General features: G+C 33.3%; 1 protein-coding gene across 15 annotated transcripts in view; it reads right to left on the bottom strand.

Annotated features, from left to right (window-relative positions):
- Nucleotides 1–21,310, bottom strand: part of LOC146397805 (uncharacterized) — a 1,134,194-nt gene that overhangs the window by 794,694 nt on the left and 318,190 nt on the right. For 3 of the 15 annotated variants that reach the window (XR_014823707.1, XR_014823715.1, XR_014823713.1), the window contains exon 2: nucleotides 16,663–16,770. The exons of the other annotated variants lie outside the window; for them this stretch is intronic. The gene's annotated coding sequence lies outside the window, so the exon portion shown is untranslated. The remainder of the gene's footprint in view (nucleotides 1–16,662; nucleotides 16,771–21,310) is intronic. 15 annotated transcript variants of the gene reach the window in all.

Consider the following 21,310-nt stretch of genomic DNA (forward strand, 5'->3'; position numbering starts at 1 on the left):
TTGTAAGCACAGGAATCTTTATGTGCCAGGAGATACTTGACCTAGAATGCACAATTAGCTTATATCTTGAGAATTATGGCCAATGCATTACCTTGCAAAAATTGATTGAACCCTCTTTCTGCCATGGATTTGGATATTCATGTATTTACAAATAAATATGTACAATATTTTCATTAATTACACAAATAAAAACATATATTTTTGAAAAAAATCTATGCTTAATAGAATTTAAAAATATTGTCATATAGCTATACATTTAGACAATCTCTCTCCAAAATCAGAATTAGTCCCATAATCACTTTGAGTTTTTCTTCTTTTTACTTATTTCTTGCAATACATCCTTCCACTTAAAAAATTAATTTGTATTTCTTTTTATACATAATATTTTTATCCCAATTATTTTAAAATTTATCTCAGTAACATTTATTAAATAGACTTTCATTATGAGTGGTTTAACTGTAAATTATTTCAAACAATTTCTTTCTAAAGTTCACTTTTGGAGATTTCTATCTATGTAACTTATCCTTTTCTTAGAGATGTTAATTTTAAAAATTATTTTAGTTATAACTTATATTTACTATATAGAAGAGCAAGTACCTTAATGTCTTTGAATTTGATTATTTTCATTAACCCTCCACATTAATTTTACATTACAGCTTATTACCCAAAATACCTTTTGATATTTCTCAAATTGATTATTTTGGTTGAATATTTACTATTAATTTTAGAATTATTGAACTGTGGTCAGAAATGTATTAAAACAATTCTAGTTGGAAAAGTAACTGGCACTTTTTCACATATTGTGTATATTGTGTTTCTAAATGTTACACAACTTTTTGAATATGTAACAATGCTTTGTTAGTTTTTATGTTACATAATTAAGTGTATTCTCTTTTGCTTATTTTTTGCCAATGATTCAAAAATTACATTAAAATGGCATTCTATTATACCTTTACATTTCTTCTTTTATTTCTTTTAATTATATTCCATTAGCCCAATTATATTATTCAGTATTAAGCATTTATAATTCATATTTTCTCTAGGAAATATATATTTTTAAACATATAAAAATATTTTTGTAACATGCAAGCTATTTGTTTTAAATTATTAGAGTATGACTCTATCACCTATTATGCCTGTATGTATTTGCTTCACTTTTGACTTTTAAAAGTCTTTTAGTGCCTCTCTGCTTCATATGTATTATATTTTTCTCTTTTTTTTTATTCTCTTTATCATTGAATAGGAGGATATAGAGAATATGCTTTCAGGATTTTGGAAAACCATAGCACAGATATTTTTTTCAAGGTCAACTAGATATGGATCCTGTTTCTTCCTCTGTGAAGATAATGTTGCTTTTTTATGCCTGAATTTTTCACGAAATAGGACAATTCTTTAAAGGGAAGCACTTACATGTTTACTAGAAGCTCTTCTAGAATCATAATTTAAGTACCAAAAGGTATGGTAATAACTGAGATTTCCAGATGTGTGACAACTGCATGTCCTTGGCCTCACTTAGAGGATACAAAACCAAGGAAAATGCCCTGGATTATGTTACATCTTCTCTTATACTATGAAGCCAATCAACTTTTCAAATGATGATGTAGTATTATATTATTTTTAAATGAGAAAATATATAATTACACAATGGCAGGATGTGAATAGTTTATTCCTACCAGTCAGGAAACTGCTGAATATTTTATTTGCATTTACTAAAATCACCAATAAGTTTTGCTTTAATTCTTTCGCATTATTTTTTCTTGATATTTCATGGTTTGTATACATATTTTATTTGGCCCTTGTCATCTTCTTTTCCTCCTCACCCTCCCTTTTCCCTTCTTTCTTTTTTTCTTCCTTCTCCTCTTGCTTCTGCAAATCCAGTTTGTTTTATTTTAATAGTGGTCATCTATAATTATTTTTAGAAACATCATATATCAACAAAAATTATCAATGCCATTTGGTTATTATATTGACTAGAAAGTGGTAAGAATACAAATTTAACGTAGCCTCCAGTCAAGCAAGGATGCATATTTTAACTTCTAACATAAAACATAAAAACTAATACAACTCAACAACAAAAAATAAACTAATTAAAAATGGGCAAATGTTGGAGTTTCCATCATGGCACAGCAGAAGCGAATCTGAGTAGGAACCATAAGGTTGCAGATTCAATCCCTGGACTTCCTCAGTGGGTGAAGGATCTGGCATTGCCATGAGCTGTGGTATGTGTCACAGACGCATCTCACATTGTTGTGGCTGTGGGGTAGGCCAGGAGCTGTAGCTCCAATTATACCCCTAGTCTGGGAACTTTCATATACCACAGGTACAGCCCTGAAAAGCAAAAAAAAAAAAAAAAAAAAAAAAAAAAAAAGGCAAAAGACTTGAATAGGTATTTTTCCAAAGAAGATGTACAATGACCAATGAGCATATTGGAAGACACTCAACATAACTTATCATCAGAAAAATGTAAATCAAAACCACAACCCAAATGTCCATCAACAGAGGATTGGATTCGGAAGATGTGGTATATATACACAATGGAATACTACTCAGCCATAAAAAAGAATGACATCATGCCATTTGCAGCAACATGGATGGAACTAGATAATCTCATACTGAGTGAAATGAGCCATAAAGACAAAGACAAATACCATATGATATCACTTATAACTGGAATCTAATATCCAGCACAATGAATATCTCCACAGAAAAGAAAATCATGGACTTGGAAAACAGACTTTTGGCTGCTTGATGGGAAAGGGAGGGAATGGGAGGGATCGGGAGCTTGGGCTTATCAGACACAACTTAGAATAGATTTACAAGGAGATCCTGCTGAGTAGCATTGAGAACTTTGTCTAGATACTCATGTTGCAACAGAACAAAGGGTGGGGAAAATAAATGTAATGTATACATGTAAGGATAACTTGATCCCCTTGCTGTACAATGGGAAAATAAAATTAAAAAAATACACAGTGATATAATGCTTTATATTCATTAGAATGATTATTGTCAAAAAATGAAAAAATTAAGCAAACAAACAAAATGGAAAATAACAAGTGTTGATGAAGATGTGAAGAAATTCAAACTCTTGTGTATTGCAGCTTGGAATGTAAAATGTTATAGCTGTCATGAAAAATGATATGTGGGTTTTTCAAAAACTTAAACATAGAATTACCATATGACCCAGCAACTCTATTTCTGGATATATATCAAAAAATTATTGCTGTGGCTCTGGTGTAGGCCGGTGGCTACAGCTCCGATTCAACCCCTAACCTGGGAACCTCCACATGCCGCCAGGAGCGGCCCAAGAAATAACTAAAAAGACCAAAAAAAAAAAAAAAAACAAAAACAAAAACAAACAAAAAAAAAATTAAAAGCAGAGAATCAAAGAGATAATTTTATAACCTTATTCATAGCAACATTATTCACATTAGTGAAAAGGTAGAAGTGTCCATCCAAGGATGAATGGATAAGCAAAATGTAGTGTATATATATATATATATATATATATATATACACTATGATGTTATGCAACCTTAAAAAGGAAGGAGATTCTGATTATGCTACAATACACATGAATCTTGAAGACATTATGCTAAGTGATAACACTTAAATGAAATACCTGGAACAGTCAAATTCAAAGATACAGAGTACAGATGGGAGGTGGGCCAGGGGCTAGGGAGGAGGGGAGAATGGGTGTTATTAATTCATGGATGAAGAGATTCAGTTTGCAAAGATGAAAATTTCTGGACATAGATGATAGTGATACTTGTACAAAAATGTAAGTCTTAATACCACTGAACTGTACACTTAAAATGGTTACAAAGGTACATTTTGTACAAAGGTACGTTATGTTATGTATATTTTACCACAGTAAAAAGTTCTCTTTTATAACATTTGCACTCGGCCTCAAGTAGTAGGTCAATTACATTAAATAAATAAAGTTAGATAGATGGATGTAGGCTTTAGTCATATTTCCAGATGTAGGATTTAGTCAAATTATTTCAGACGCAAAAAAAAAAAAAAAAAAAAAAAAAAAAAACCATTCTTGTGTACTTCAGCCTTTTGCTATTCAGAAATTGTGGTGGAGAAATTAAATTTTTATATAGTCTCTAGTCTATCCCTTATTGAAAAATCATTGATGATGTGTGTTAACAGCACAACATATCACTTCTGTGGTTTTTCCTGACCCAGCCACTTTCTATTCCAAACTTTACAACTCTGGATGTTTCATGCTCCTGCCTGACAAAGGGCATGTGGCATTTATGCTAATTAAAAGTAGAAATGGAGGGCATCGAGGGTCAAAATGCTCCTAGTCACCTTATAAAGCAGTTTTCAATTTTTCTATGGATAGATTATTTCAGAAGCAAATGGTGAATAAGACTACATTATCCCTTTAATATCCTTCCAGCTACAACTCTTGATCTCTTTCCATAAGTGGTTACAATGTATGTCATTATCAGCTATACTGAATTTGTAGGATAATAGTTTAGTTTGGGGTATTATAAATTATTAAATTTTTCCAAAATTTGTTATATTTCACAATGAAAACTTGTGAAGAGCTGAGTCATGAAATATATATAAATTTATTTCTTCCCTGATGACTTTTGCTTGAATCTATATTTATTTTACAATTAAGCTAGAAGACACTAACTGCCTAACATGATTTATAAAATAGCTAGGATAAAACAAATACAATTGTGTTATAATAAATTATTCTGAGTACTTTTGATATTTACACATTATTTATCTTTAACCTTATTTTCAGAATGCATGTTACATGTCAGTATATTGGGAGGAATAGCTAAAAATGAGTAAACTCCTGGGTTTAGAAGAACACTTTTTATCTTATTACAGATACACTGCATTTAAGTCATGAGCTTCACAACTCTTACTATTGACCCTTGGAAAAACATTGACAGAACTAAGGTTTTCTGTAGGAATCTCACTTTTTTTTTAGTCTATTAATAATGCTTTATGATTTTCTAAAAATGAAACAGGGTTCATGGACCCAAATAGTTTAGTTGGGACAGCAACATATTCACTTATCCACGAAAATATTTTGTCCACACATAACTCCTCTTGTCACCAGTATGACCCCATATGAAGGACATATTCCAATATTTCTTTATTCACATCTATTTATTTTTTGTTCATCTACCTTTGAGCAAACACTGTAATAAATTAATCCACTGCTAAATTGAAAAAGATAACAATAGATTACTTGCTTTCCTTTATTAGCATCATTTTAATCCTATAGCTGTGTATTTGCCTGTTTATTTTCCTGGATTTATGATGGCTTCCTCCAGAGGAGCTAATCTTCTGAAAGAAAGTTAAAGCAAAATCACTGGTTCTGTTGAAATGAGAGTGTTGGCATCCCTCGACTCAGAGCATGTGGGGAGCTGCCACAAACTTATTTCCTGTTCTGAAGCTTACTTTAGAAGAAGAGAAGCATTAATATTCTCCTGGAAAAATAATTATCATGTTCCACCAATACAACATAAAAATGTACCGTCTTTACCATTCTAAGTCTGTAACAATAACTTGGACACCTGTAAGACAGCTTACATTCTCACACTGAGGAATGAATCAGATTTGCTGTATGGAGGCGATTATTCTTTTCTATTTTTTGCTCCACTATCATTTAAGTCTAAGGCCATCACGTACCCTCCCTGTCATTTTTACGTAGGAAATCCTCAGTGATAAGGTGACAGAGTTTGACAACCCATTTACCTCCCTGGTTACTATCACTCATTCTACTGAATGCTCTGTCTTTATTGTGGGGATATGCAGGTAATTGCCTCTTCCATGAAGATTTTGAAAGATAATCTTGTAGATATTGGACAAAAATTCACAAATGAGACTCCTACTCCTAACCACCTCCTTTTTCAAAGCAACTTCAGAATTATCCTTATATAAATACAATTTTTTTAAAAATGTTTAATATTATTAATTATACAGTATAATGGATGAAATATTCACAAAAATTTGAAAGTAAACTATACAAACCATTTGCAGTTCTAGATTTACAAAAAACGAAATAATCAGTAAGTTAAAAAAGAACAGAGGAGTTCCCATCGTGGCACAGCAGAAACGAACCCGACTAGGAACCATGAGTCTGTGGGTTTGAACCCTGGCCTTGCTCACTGAGTTAAGGATCTGGCATTGCCATGAGCTGTGGTGTAGGCTGCAGACGCAGCTCAGATCTGGCTCTGGCGTTGCTGCATAGGCAGGCAGTTGTAGCTTGGATTAGACCCCTAGCCTGGGAACCTCCATGTGCTACTGGTGAGGCCCTAAAAGGACAAGAGACAAAAAAAAAAAAAAAAAAACCAGAGTAAACAGAATATTCACTTCATCCTTATTATTTCCTAATAAATTATCTCATTGTTAATAAAGTATGTAATTTCCAAAAATTTATTAGCTTCTCTTACTGTAAAGCCATATTTCTATACCTAGATCTTTATTACATGTTGCACACTGTATGTTTATCTACTTAATTAATAATCATAAATCCATATTAACTCATGAAATTTCTAATTTATTTTCATTTTATTGAAATAATAATATTTTTATTCTTTGTGGTCAAAACAATTGACTCAATTCTTCTTTTGTCTGAATTAGCTGATGATTTAGAATAATCAAGTCAGTTGTGTAAAAACTAAATCCCACTGTTAATGTACCCTGCAAATAAATTGAGAAAACAATTCTCACTTGTCAAGAGAAACTAAGTTCGTAAGGCTTGTTTGGGGGATTAGAGCTCAGAAAGGATTTTTTATGCTGAGAAATAAGGAAAACCTATTTCTGCTAAAATATGATTTTAAATGTTTATGATATCTGTATTTTCTTTGATATTTGTGTTCCCTGTTTTAAATTTCTAAATTCCATGAGGTGAATATTATTATAAAATTGAAATGAGCTCTCATTCAACTGTTATCCATTTGAGAATTATATATCAGCTGATAAAGCTGGTCCTAGTCCTATTTATAAAAAACAAACACTTGTCTTTTACCAACTCACCTCTAATCAACCAACCAGAACTGATAGGATAGAAACCCCGAATCAAGATAAGCCGATCAGATTGTCTTTCCAAGTAAATTAGAACTAGAATCTGGCTACTAGATGCTAGGTCTCATGAGCGAGAAATCAGAAGGTAAAAATGATCTGGTGACATTGACAAGAATAGCGACACTAAAAAGAGTCAAAAATTGAGTATGAGTGAAGAAAAAATTAATATTATGAGAATATGTAGAGGAAAATAAAAAATAACCAGGGATTCAAACTTGTAGGTTCCTATTTCTCGGGATGTATTTCCATCCAGAAGTTATTTCCATTTTATGATTAACAACTGACAATTTTATATGCTAACTATTGTGCAAAAATGTAAGTTTATTTATTGTTTTATAATAATCTAACTGCTTAAATTCCATTTATGCTATCCCTGATATATTTAATCACATCTTGCTTAAATCACCATGTCTGCTGAGTAACTATTCTATTCAATTCAGGATTTTTCTTCTTACAAATCTCTTAACTTTCTACCTGATGGTGAAAAAAAGTCAAGGCATACTGATATGTTGCACTGGTATTAAAAATGAAGCCTTTGAATCCTACAGTCATTCCAGGTCTTCAAAGATTTCCATTTGTGAGATTCTCATCTGATCTAGTCAGGTAACTCTCATTACATTATCTCTACATTCTTTTGAGCACTATAGTTCCTGGGTTAAACTTAATGTTCAGTTTTTTGGCTCTTGATCATCAAAACAATGCTTTTGGACTTGTCGCACAAAGTCCAGTCTTTGCAAATCCAAGGCACTTTGGCTTTCAAGGCTATCAATGCTGCCATGTTTTTAAAATGCTATTCAACACTTGGTTCTTTGCATTGTCAGTCTCCTCTTGAAAGCAGTATTTATAGAATACTTTGGTTGCTCCCAGAATCATGGATGCAGTGGTCACATTGTGAGAGGACTAGAGGATGGGGAATGAGAAATACATCCAAAATATTATTGTCTCAAAGAGTATCTTTCAGTAGATATACATCATTATAAATTTGCCAAAGATCAGAATGCACAATAGCAAGAATGAACTATGTGAACTTTGGGCTCTGGGTTATGATGTGTCAATGTAGTTCATCAGCTGTAACAAATGCACCACTCTGGTGTGGGATGCTGATAATAGGAGATACTCTGCAAGTGGAGGGTCAAGAGCAAAATGGGAGTTCTCTGCACTTTTTTATTCAGTTTTTCTGTGAACCAAAGCTGCTCTAAAATAAAGTTTATTATGATTATCTTTTTATAATAGTATCATATAATTAAATAAACCACAGAGTCTGATATACAGTAGAAGTTTACTAAATATTTGTTGACTAGCTAGAGGCATAAACAACTTGATGGATAATTTAAAGAATAAAATAAGCTCAGACAAATACAAACATAAATTCAAGAAAGGGGCAATGATTTTAGTAGTGAGATAATAAAATATTTGTCTGTAAAGGGTAAATGGAGACGCTACAATCTTAAAAAATTGGGTGAAGTCCAAGTAAGATGACTCAGACTAGCTTTTTCCTGGTAAAGATGTTCAAGTCTGTTTCCAAAATCAGATAACAGCAAGTGATGTAAATCTATATACATGTATTCCTCTGAAATTATTTGATATTAGTAAATGTAATTCTTAGGTTGTATATGGTCAGAGATTTTCATTTTATCTTTAAAGCAAATAAAGTAGAACATTCTGAGCCCACACATCATGTGCACACACACGGACAAAGAGTAAATGGACAGAGCAGAGTAAATACTCTCAATACTTTTTTACACAGAATTTCATTTACAAATAAGTTCATTGGAATAAATGGCCTTTCAAGTTCCTTCCTACTGTAATAGTTCATTACTGGACAATACTAATGTTAACTGTGGGTAAACAGTAGATAATTATAAAATAGATGCAATTTTACTCCCTTGAATTTTAATTTTCTTAAATGTTCTGATTATTTAATACATTCAAAATAACTGAATCAAGTACATTTCAATGGATATAGGATATGCAAGAATGGTCATGGAGAGAAATGGTACTGGTAATGTAGCTGTGACAGAGAACTAAGAGTTACATTATTGTTTCCTTTTGAAACTCATTTGTAACTGTAAAACATGTCACCTGCTATAAAAAGAACAAATAAACCATAACCTACTTTTCATAAATTCACTATTCAGAAAGCTCATTTCATGCCACATTTCTTCTTCTCTGTCATCCCAGCAGCACGATGCATTACAAGACTAGAGAAGAAACTACACCACACTGGCAATGTGTCATGACCATTGCACATTTTAAAAGGAAAATGAACGTAGTATGAACCCATGGCTAGGTGTCTGGGAGCCATCTGCACTAGAAGCAGCTTTGAGACTATTAAGACCAGTAAGCACTGAATACTGCAAAGCCTGGAGTTTTAGCTGCATACAATATACCACATAGAAGTCTTTCAAAAAATATTTTTATTTTTCAAACTCAGACACATGTTTAATGAACTGATAAACTATTGGATAAGAAATACTGTAACTGTAACATCTAATAGAAGATCCTATATTTTAGGACCTTTTCTAGTTCCCAGTCTCAAAATATTTTTCTTTGGATCTTTTTTCAAATATTGAAGTGAGATTCAATAATGAAAGAATGGACCAGTATAGTTTCAAAGGGCAGCTATGCACTTGCCTGTTTTTGTTCTTCAGCTGAAGCTGAGTTAAAGTATTAGTTATTTAGTAGAAAATAGACATGATATCATCCTCTAGTTTGCTAACCTATCTCTCGAATCAAGTCCTTTCACCTCCTAATGTGTTCTATTTCATTTCAACTTTTTTTAAATCAATTTTCCCCCGAATATTATAGAGTAACGCATTCTTCGTAATCTCGCTTTCTCTTTTTTAATTTTTTTTTTTTTTAGTTTGGTTTTATCTTCTGGAGCGTACCTGTTTTCAGATAATTCCAAAATGTACCTTTCTTCTTTCATATTTTTGGTCTTTTCAATCCTTACTACAAAATCTTGTCCTGGAATATTTCATGCATGCAATAACAGAGTAAGGTGGTAGTTTAAGTATCATCTCTCTTTTCTGTCACTAAAGTCATCTTTCTGTCTCAATAATTAATCTTATCTTATCCTTGACCTTCACTCCTTTATAAAATAAATCTAAAATACATGACTTTTCCTTGTCTCCCAATATAAAATGTCTTTCAGTAAGTAGGACATTTTTAATTTCTTCTTGCCTCTGCCTGTCCTTCCTGTGCATTTTGGAATAGTAAAATTTCGTTTGTAGAATATGGATTGCAGTGAAATGAACCACCATATCATATACTTTAGGTTAGTACAACTCTGTATTCAGTTGTTTTACAAAGAAATTTTGTGACCGAAAATCTTGTGACTTCTGGAAAGTATCAGAAGTTGGTTTTATAAGTGGATGTGATATTTATGTCCAATTATTAAGCAAGAAACTTTGTCCTTTTATCCTTCCACCCGTTTCCATAATCTTGTCTGAACTAACCTTCCCTTCACTCAGGTTCCCTTTGACTTATTCTTTTCTCTTTTTTCTAACTTTCCTTTAGAAATTCCATATATTGCCATCACTAGCTTCTGTTAATGTTTTCTAGCTGAGTAGTATTAATTATGTAAAAACTTAATACCATATTAAGATATTATCTTGTAAAAATATTTATGACTGACAAACCCACAAGCATTGACAAATTCACTGATGTAAATGTATGTATAGGTATGTAATATGAAATATAAATACAATCAGCAGGGTAATCAACTCTAATATGAAAATTTTCTTCATTATTCACCTTCTACTACTCTATTTTTTCAATGGATTTACAAATGCTGTTGTATGCTTTGTTAATTATGCTTTCATATTAAAAAAATAAAATAACATGTTTAAGGCCACTGAGCATATAAAGAAAATCAATAACAAGTGTAAGACTGTAATTTGCCATCTAATAAAAGAAAATTAGCCTGTCCACTCTACAATACATTGGTAATTCTCCATATTTGTTAAAAGGATATTACATTACCTCAAATTCTGCATTTGGTTGTTATAAGGAAAAAAATCAATTAAAAATTGAATATAAGATTTAAAAAGTTCAATAGCCAGATTCATATCAGGTACTATGCATGTGAAAAAAAAGGTATTAATAGGATATAAGATTTTAATACGAATATTTTATTTTGCTTTGTTCTTTTAAAAGCATTGCAATAAAACTAGATTTTGTTCCCCCACTGACAGTAGCTATATTGTATATCTAAATAGAACCTGATTTAATGATTTTTTTTTCTGTCTTTTTAGGGTACACCCACAGCATGTAGAAGTTCCCAGGCTAGGGGTGAAATTGGACCTGTATCTGTTGGCCTACACCACAGTCACACCAATGCCAGATCCAAGCCACGTCTGTGGCCCACACTACAGCTCATGGTAACTCCAGATCCTTTAACCCACTGAGTGAGGCCAGGGATTGAACCCATATCCTCATGGATACTAGCTGGATTCATAATCCCCTGAGTCACAATGGATACTCCTTAAATGATTTTTTTTATAAGTGGTAAATCATTAATTTGGCATCTTATAAAAAGAAAGAGTTATAGTGCTTAGAAGTTCTGGAAAACTCTCAGACTGCCCACCCAGCTCCTTTTGTGTGTAAGCTAATAAATTATACTGCTCTTTTTCAACTTAAAGTTTCTGCTACAACTTTGAAAATGTGATATATCATTTTAAAGGTAATAGGGAAAACTTTTTCTATTACTTTAAATTAAAAGCATTTATAAAGAATATAATTCTGTCCTTCAGCAAAGGTTATTGGAAAGCAATTGTTGTACTCTTTTACATTTATTTTGATCCCACTGAGCTACGTGTTTGAACAATAACGCTTTCTTGAATCTCATTATTTAATGATGTGATTGTGATATTGGATTTCGCTGAGATAATCAACATTAACATGACTGGAATTAATGTATATGCTATACTCCTGCTGTTTTTAAATTATACAACTACAGATGTGATAAATTCATTTAAGTAATAAAAAAAGTAAAAAAATTTTAAAAAAACTTTGAAAACACTTCCAATGTTTTAACAATAATAAAAAAAGGAAATAAACAGTTTATGAATGTACAATTTAGAGCTTTTTGTAGGTGGGTGTCATTTTACCTATAAACCCACACATAAATAAATTTTCTTTCAGCATGAATATTATTTAGACATTTTCTTATTTAAATTATTTCATATTAAGTGTCTTCTAGGTTTACCATAATTCATAATAAAAGGAACATGATTTAAAAAAACAAAAAACAAAAAATTGTCACGAAAATAAAAATTTCCTTACAGTATGATATTTCATTTAAAAATAAACCAATATTAGGCACTTTTGAAACATTTATTAAACAATTTAAGTCAACTTTTTTCCCCCACCATCAGGATCTATTGGAAGTTCTATAGATACATAAGGTTATATGAAATATAATGTGCTGTATATTGCAGTTGATTTAATTCATGCATATGTCATGATAGCAAATCACAAGTAAAAATCAACCAAATCTATCATTGTATTTTGCTCAACTGTCACACTAAGTTTATACATTTAGACATGTGCATGTTATAGACTTTATTTTCCCTCATATTACTTATTTCTTTAGAACAGTACAAAGATGCACAGGTTTGGAAGAACTTTTGTGTCTGTCCATTAACCTGAACGTTTTTTCCCTCCTTGAATATCTACATGAATGAGAAGCTTTAAGCAAACAATTCAAAGTAATTTTGTTTGTAAATGTGTTGTCTAGACATCTACAAGTATTCTCTAGAATTTTTAATATGAAAGCCTTTTGCCTGCCCCAGCCTCTCTCCAGTAAATTTGGTAGAACATGCTTCAACTGGTAGTCTAGGTTTTTTCCCCATGCCACAAGTTTTTCCTACAAGTATGTAGTATATCTTTAGAGAAAAAAGCAATAGGAAACTTGCTTCCACTAGTTTGTGGAATTCTTTCCCTTGCTGAGAGAGCAGGAAGAGGGACAGAGAGAGAGACTGAGTGGTAAGCACAGTATGAATTTGATATCATAAAGGTTAGAACTGTATGGCATCCGGTTATGGATGCACACTAGAAAGATATGTAAATTTTCTATGACATTAACAACAGAACCACAAATCTGTATTACTGTATGGGATTTGTATGGGATTTGATAGTGAACAGTCTGTCAAAGTGACTAATGAACTCACTACACTTAGTGTTCCTTACTTTGTAATAACCCCAGGTCTGCAGGAGTTCTCCCCACTGTTTTTTCCCTGATGTTGCCTAGCTATATCCTTGTGTCAACCTAGTTTTGAAACAGCTGCCTCTCTGCAAGAAATTCAATCACCTCAAGACTTTTCTAGGAACACTGAAGATTTTGGAAACAGTGGGGAAGAATCCCTAGTGCAGCAATCAGCATTCTGTCCTCTGGCTCTCCCTCCAATGCTCTGTCTCTTTCTTAAACCCCTACCTGTCCCATCCCTCAGGTCTTAATTCTTCTCATTTTCTTATGCAGAGTTCCTTTTATCTTGCTTATAATCCTGGCAGCCAGCCAAATATAGAGCTCTATATTTCAACCTACAAGCCAAGAAAGATGCTTAAGGTCTAGTCTCAACCTTGGCCGGTGCCTTTCTAAGAGAAATTATTGGGATGACTCACTAAGAAAGATAATTTTAACACTCTATATAAGTAAATATTTGATTCAAACTATATGAAAAATCTCATCTCTTCTCATAATTCCATGTCACATTTGTGATAGTTTGATTTATAATGAGACATACATATTTGGTTTTAGTCCCCTGTTGCTGGCTCAGAGCTCTAAATCTCTTAAAAATTTCTAAGTGAGGAAAGTGATAAATATGTGCTTTATATGTTAATGAGGTCATTTTAGATGCTCTTAGGTCACCTAAGGATGGGGGCTGATTGCCAGCAGAACAAACCATGTGATTAGTCAGTTGGAACTTTCACTCCCACCCTTTGAACTCCTGGGAGAGGAGAGGGGCTAGGTATTGAGTTTAACTTCCAATGGCCATGATTTAAGTAATCACTCCTGTGTGATGAAGCCTCCATAAAAACTCAAAAGGATGGGGTTCAGAGAGCTTCTAACTTGATGAACATGTGGAGATTTCAGAAGACTGAAGCTTATAGAGAGAGCTTGGTAGCTCCAGGCCCTCTCCCCATACCCTGCCCTATGCATCTCCTCCATCTGGTTATTTATGAGTTATATCCTTTTATAATGAAACAATGACATAGGAAGTAAAATGATTATCTTAGTTCTGTGAGCCATTCTAGCAAATTAATCAAACACCAAGAAGGGGTCCTTGGAACCTCCAATCTGTATAAGCTAGTGGGTAAGTAGCACAGGTAAAAATCTGTATTTGCAATTGGCATCTGAAGGGGATGGGACAGATTCTTGCAGGATTGAGCCCTTAACCTCTGGGATCAAAGCTATCTCCACGTAGATTGTGTCAGAATTGAACTGAATTGTAGGATACCCTGCTGCTGTTGGAGAATAGTGGGTTGTGGGGAAAAAAAACCAACATCAGAATTGGTATCAGAAACCTCCCATATCTTCTGAGTAATTATACACATCTCCTAACTGTTTGCTTGCTTCTACTATTGTCCCTAAGCTACACACAGCAACCTGAGGAACACATGAAATGGTAGACAAGTTATCTCCCTGTTATATCCAGAGTAAAAGAAAATGTTTTCTCTCTTCTCATTCTCTTTGACTTCACCCTTCATCAAACCAATATAGCTTCCTTTTGCACCAACTCCTATATCGACCTGCTCCTCTCAGAGCTTTCAGATTTGCTCTTCCATCTCTGGAATGCTTTTCCTTAAGACATTCAGGTAAGTCACTCCCTTTCTCACTCATTTCATGGCACAGTATCATCTAGACAGTGGGGACTGCAAAAAATAGCAAGCAATCCTCCACCCACTCCGAGCCAACACTCTTGCAAATACACATGTATTCCAATCTCCCTTAACCTGTTTTATTTTTCTTCATAACACTTATTAACCATCTTCCCATCATATACTGGTATCTTCATAAATGTCAGCTAAGTACTGACCTAAGTCTCAGATTTCTTTATTTTGCAAATAGAATATGAAACATACGTATTTCATTTCTTTTTTCATTTATTCTGCAAATTACTGTTTCTCTTTGCCTCAGTTTATTCAACTGTAAAATTGGAAAAAAGTTTTAGCAACTACTATTTACAGTGTTCTAAGGAATATAAATTTAGAAAATATATTTAAATCACTGGCTTTGTGTCTTAAACTACAGAAAATTACTAATCAATTTTAACTGCTATAATTTCTTTAAGGTCAGGTAATTATATTAATAACAAAATAGATATATAATAATATCCCTGTTTCTATTGGTAGGTATTTTTAGGTCTTAAGAAGCAAACTCTGGGATGGGGATTCTTGTTCAGAATGTGAATCAGAGGAATGCTCTCGGGAGAAGGAGTGAGAAAAGTAGGATAAAGCAGAGGTGTGGAGAAAGCTAAGTAATGTGGCATCTGCTGTAATAGCTTAATCTTGATCCCACAGGGAGTACTGATGCATGTATTACACCACAGAGTCCCAACTGGATGCAAGGAGGTCATTTTTTGTCATTCAGTGGCAGTCAAGTATGGCCACAGGGGACATGGGGGCTCAAAGTGGAGACTCCCCAGCAAGGAGGCTCATGTTTGCCTGAAAATGATCCCTTTAAGAAGAAAGCACCTGTGCTTTGTTAGAGGCCAATACTCACAACTACTAGGGTTGGGCACATGCCTGCTAATGGATCTGAGTAGATTTTGGGGGAAAGATAACTTACCAGTTATTTTTACTGGAATACAAATTTATGACTTGGAATGGGTTTGAGGCAAATTGTGCCATAAGCAGATTTTCTTTAAGTGGCTAACCCAATTTAAAAAAGCAAGTAACAATAAAATGTACGTTTCTGGCATAGGACCAAAAGTACAAAAAATAGTATATAGTACTTTGATAATATACCTGTTTTGCAAGAGTGTAACTTCTATGTACACAGTTCACTACTCTACACCTTAATAACAACATGCTATTAATTCTTAAAGAAACCATTTAAAACCCAGATGTTCCCTCACTTGACCAACTCTAAGTTTGTGCAGAAGGGCTTAGATTTACAGAGTAAGCCACACGCAACAAGCTACTTGATCGATTTTCTAAAATGAGGTTTCAGGACAATGACAGGAAGATAAGGAAAGAAACACCCCCTAAAACTTCCAAAATGTTATCCTAATTTGAGAAATTGAAGATACTGAATACAGGGTTTGAAATCCCTTTTATGGATAGCTCCATATATGTTTCAGTAGTGATAATTCATGGCCTTTCTACTCTCTCCCTTCCTTGTAATTGAACTCCAATTTTAGAATGGTGATCACACTCAATTTTGTAGCCTCCCAGGAATCCCTGAAACTAGTGGAGCATGCTGTGGGATGGTGATTGATTTCTTTGGGTTTGTTTATCTGAAATTTCAAGAAGATTAACAGATGGAATGTCAGATTCAAATGAAGCTTTATTGCTTCAAGTGAAGGAGTAGCAATTAGATTGTTGTCTAAGTAGATTAACACTCTGAACCTCTCCCTACCTGCTCCAAATACTTACCACAAGGACATGATACTGTAGATTCCAAGCAGCTGAGACAGCAGCAAAGACATCCTCAGCCATTGATAAAACTTTTTCTCCTTGAATTATACTTTATGTTGAGTCCATCTGCCAATAATAATAGTTCTTCTGTTACCTATCTCCCAAATATATGCTGAATATGAAGAATTTTAAAGATTTTGATGTTCCATATTAAAATATGATAAACAGAAACATTTAATGATTAAAGTGTTAACAATTGCATTGCAGACCATAAAGCACTTGATGTAGCAAATAAGTAATAGGAATAGACCCTGGGCTATTGAGACACTGGGACCATTTTTAAAGGTCCATTTTAAATAATTAACAATCCACTAAGATTTAACACCTCATGAACCTCTTCTTGATCCAGCTTAGCTCTTTGGTCTTATATAGAAATGGATGGAGTGAAAAGGGTTTTAACAGCCAAATTTAAAGGTGGAGGAGGTGGTAAAGAATGATAAAGAAAAAAGAAAGAAAAGAGAAGAAACAGAAAATAAATGTATGTATACATTGTATGGTGTATTTCTGTACATTTTAAATCACTTCAAGATAGATAGCCATTCTTTATCTGATTTACTGGTCAGCAGTTCACACTAAAGAAACCTATGATATGCTCCTTTTGAAATACACATGCAATCAATAGTGGAAAGAGTGACAAAAAGGAAATACATGAGTATAATATATATATATATATATATATATATATATATATATATATATATATATATACACACACACATACAGTTGATAGAATTATTATAATGATTTGTCAAGTACTGAAATAAAAGTGGCTAATAATATACAGTATCTTAGAAGTTCCCATCATGGCTCAGTGGTTAATGAATCCCACTAGGAACCATGAGGTTGAGGATTCAATCCCTGGCCTTGCTCAGTGGCTAAAGGATCTGGTGTTGCGTGAGCTGTGGTATAGGTTGCAGACATGGCTTGGATCCATGTTGCTGTGGCTCTGGTGTAGGCTGGCAGCTACAGCTCTGATTAGACCCCTAGCCTGGGAACCTCCCCATATGCTGTAGGGGGCAGCCCTAGAAAAGACAAAGGCAAAATGTATCTTATAAATGGTTTTTTATATCATGGTTTCTCAACCTTGGCACTATTGATATTTCAGGCACAATTTGTTATTGTAGGAGGTGAGAGAGTGCATTGTATAGTGTTTTGCAATATTTTTGACCTCTACTAACTAGACAGTAGTAGCAATCTTCTCCTCAGGTTGTGACAATCAAAACTGTCTTCAGACATTGCCAAATGCCCTGGGGAGCAAAACCCCCAGTTGAGGACCACTGAATTATAATATGTTGTGTCTGAAAATAGATGTAAAATTATTTTGATTATTGAAGATGCAAGAGAGACAAGACAGGGACTCAGTACTCAGAAATACTTTTGTTCATTATAAGCTACATGAAACTCTTTGGGCTGCTAAAAGGGTCAGTCTTAGGCAAATTGGGCAGTTGAAGCAGCTTGAGTGGTAGAGAAGGCAAAGCAGAGTTATTAAGTCTATTCTCCTATGAGCCAAGCAATGTGCAACCAAACTCCCCAGAAACACCTCTCAAAGAAAGTAAGAAACCTCCTTCCATTCACAGGATTTACTATCATATTATGAACAACATGCAGACAACTTAAGAATCTGTGTTTATTATTTTTATATGTGAATCTAAAACATTACTGTAGTCCAAACACTCCTGATATGGGGATTAGTCTGTATGGACCACAGTTGTGCTCCTGGTTGTAATGTATGCATTCATGTGTGTGTGTATGACCAAAGGCAGTTTTAATTTCCTAGTCCCTTGTCTTAGCTCCCAGCATAAAAATTCCTTATGACAAAAAATTTTCAGTACCTGTACATTAAAAAATTAAAAGTATATGAAAGAATATTAGATTTTCTTTCCAATATTCCATTAAAATGCTAAAGTGAATCACATAACAGTTTTACAAATCTATCAAAATTGTTAGGTGCCAAATTTCCAGGAGTCTGTTATATTTTTGCATGTCTTGCCACCAGAAACATTGAATATCCTTATTCTAGGTTATCTTTTCATGGATATTTATATAGAGAAACATCTTGGAAAGTAAATAATAATATCTCCATCCAGGGACAAAGAGAGGCATGCTTACTTTCTAGTATAGTAAAGATAACATTTCAATCTGGAACAAAAATCAGTCAGGTTAATTACCTATTTAAAAGCCTTGGGTTACCTAAGTGCAGAGTTCCTTGCTTGTGACACAACTCACTGTTATGCACAGGTAAACATGTACACTTTCCATATCACCCTGTGGCATTTAGTATTTAGGAACAAGTACAGGAAAGTGCTTATATGCTGACTGCTGCTTTTGCTATAAGAGTCTTTTCTCTCACCCAGAAATGGCAAGTCTTCTTTCAATACACATGAAACCATTGCCGACAAACTTATACTTTCTACTCCTTGATGCTGCATCTCTATACACGGTCTTTGTTTATGAAGGCTGTATACAAGTAAAGTGACTGGCCATCTTGGTTTTCCTAGACTTTCCCAGGTTTAGCACTCAAAATTTAACATTCAAGGAAACCCCTTGGTCCTAGAGAAATCAGGACATTTGGTCACCATATGATATATACATAAATTTATTTTATGTTTCTTTTCTTTTCTTTCTTTTTACTGTATCATTCTTTACCACCTCCTTCTTCCTCCTCTTCCTCTTCTCTCTCTTTCTCCTTCCTTCTTTCTTTCATTCCATTCAATTATTCAATTGGGGTTTTAAAAAGAAGGCACAAAAGAACTAGTTTCAAACATTGGGTATCAATAAGACACACCTTTAAAAGAGTAACTAGATACTCATACTGCAACAGAAAAAGGGTGGAGGTGAAAAATGTATACATGTAAGGATAACTTGATCCCCTTCTGTACAGTGGGAAAAATAAATAAATAAATAAAAAATCTAACCAAAAAAAAAAAAGAGTAACAGGAAGTTTTATAATTAATTGGGAAACTCATAAAAGCCAATTCTTAGTATTTTAATAATTTTAATCATTATTATATACTATTTATACATAATTATTCATATTTAAAAATTGATTCTATATCTGTTCTCAAATATTTGCTGCCCATAATTGTGGGAAAGTTTGACCTTCATTTTATTCATTGGACCTGGACATATGACATGAATTCGTCTTCCTATGGTGGTTTTTAGCTTCACATTCCCCTGAACTTAGAATTGCCTCTGTGATTTACTTTAGCCAAGAAAATGTGAACAGAATAATACATAGTTATCCAGAGAGAATTTTCAGGAGCCAAAAAATTACTTCACCATTGCCCCTTGGCATTTGCTCCCAGATTGGCAACGTCTAACATAAGGCCAATCCCCAAATCTAAATCACTTATCTGTGTCTCTTGTAGATTGATACAAATACACAAAACAATAAAGACATAAACTTCACTTTTTGCTAATGTCTTTCTCATTCTCTGTCCATGTTAGCTTGGGAAAGGAAAATCATTTACCACATGGAACAGTTAAAAGTATTGCTGGCTACTTTAATTAGTTACCATAGGTCAATAATAGAAGGCCAGGGGAGACTGCACCTGATGTTTTAAAAATATAATTTTTATATTGTAAGCAATATATTTTTTCCAGTAAGTCTACTCTCTAAGTCATAATAAAATGAATAAAATAGAGATAGTTAATATTAAGTTATAAAATTTTAGGTGAAACTACTTTAAGAAAATTGTGACAGGACTGATGTCATAATAGATTATGGTAATACATTTGTGAGGAAAATAATATAATAGCATGCGGAAAACTTACACATACATGGAGAAGACACAAATTACTAATACCAGAAATGAAAGAATGGACACCATTATAGCATCCATGGACATTAAATAGATAGTCAAGGAATACTATGAACTCTTTGCCCACAAACTTCATAGCCTAGATGAAATGGACCAATCCAGAGAAAGAAACAATCTTCCAAAACTCACAAAGAATAGGCAATATGAATAGGCCTATATTTATCTTAAAAATAATCAACAATTAATAACCTTCCAAAATACAAAGCACTAGGCCCAGACAGGCTCACTGGTGAAGTCTATCAAATACTTAAGAAAAAAATATGTATATATAAATACACCAAATGTCTACAATCTATTTCAGAGGATAGCAGCAGAGGGAACACTTTCTAACTCATACTATGAGGTCAGCATTATCCTAATACCAAACCCAGACAAAGATATTATAAGAAAACTACAGACCAATATTTCACATGAACATAGATACAAAAATTCTTAACAAAATATTAACAAATTGAATCCAACAATGTATAAAAAGAATTATATATGAGGTACGTATCATTATCTGGTGGGATTTATCCCAGGTATGCAGCATTGATTTAGCATTTGAAAGTCAATTAATGTAATCCCATCAACATGCTAAAAAAGAAGAACCACATGGTCATACGGGAAACAAAAAAAGTGCTAGTCAAAATACAACATCCATCCATGATTAAAAACAAACAAACAAACAAACAAAAAAAAACCCTCTCAGTAAACCAGAAGTAGAAGGGAAATTTCTCAACTTGATAAAGAGTACCTCTGCAAAAACATCCAAAGCTAGTATATATATAATAGTGAAAAGCTCA

Source organism: Sus scrofa, chromosome 13, assembly GCF_054392235.1.
Source record: "Sus scrofa isolate SSC_HxYL_T2T_F1_AM1 chromosome 13, Sscrofa_HxYL_maternal_Yorkshire_Landrace_v2.0, whole genome shotgun sequence".
NCBI lineage: Eukaryota > Metazoa > Chordata > Mammalia > Artiodactyla > Suidae > Sus > Sus scrofa.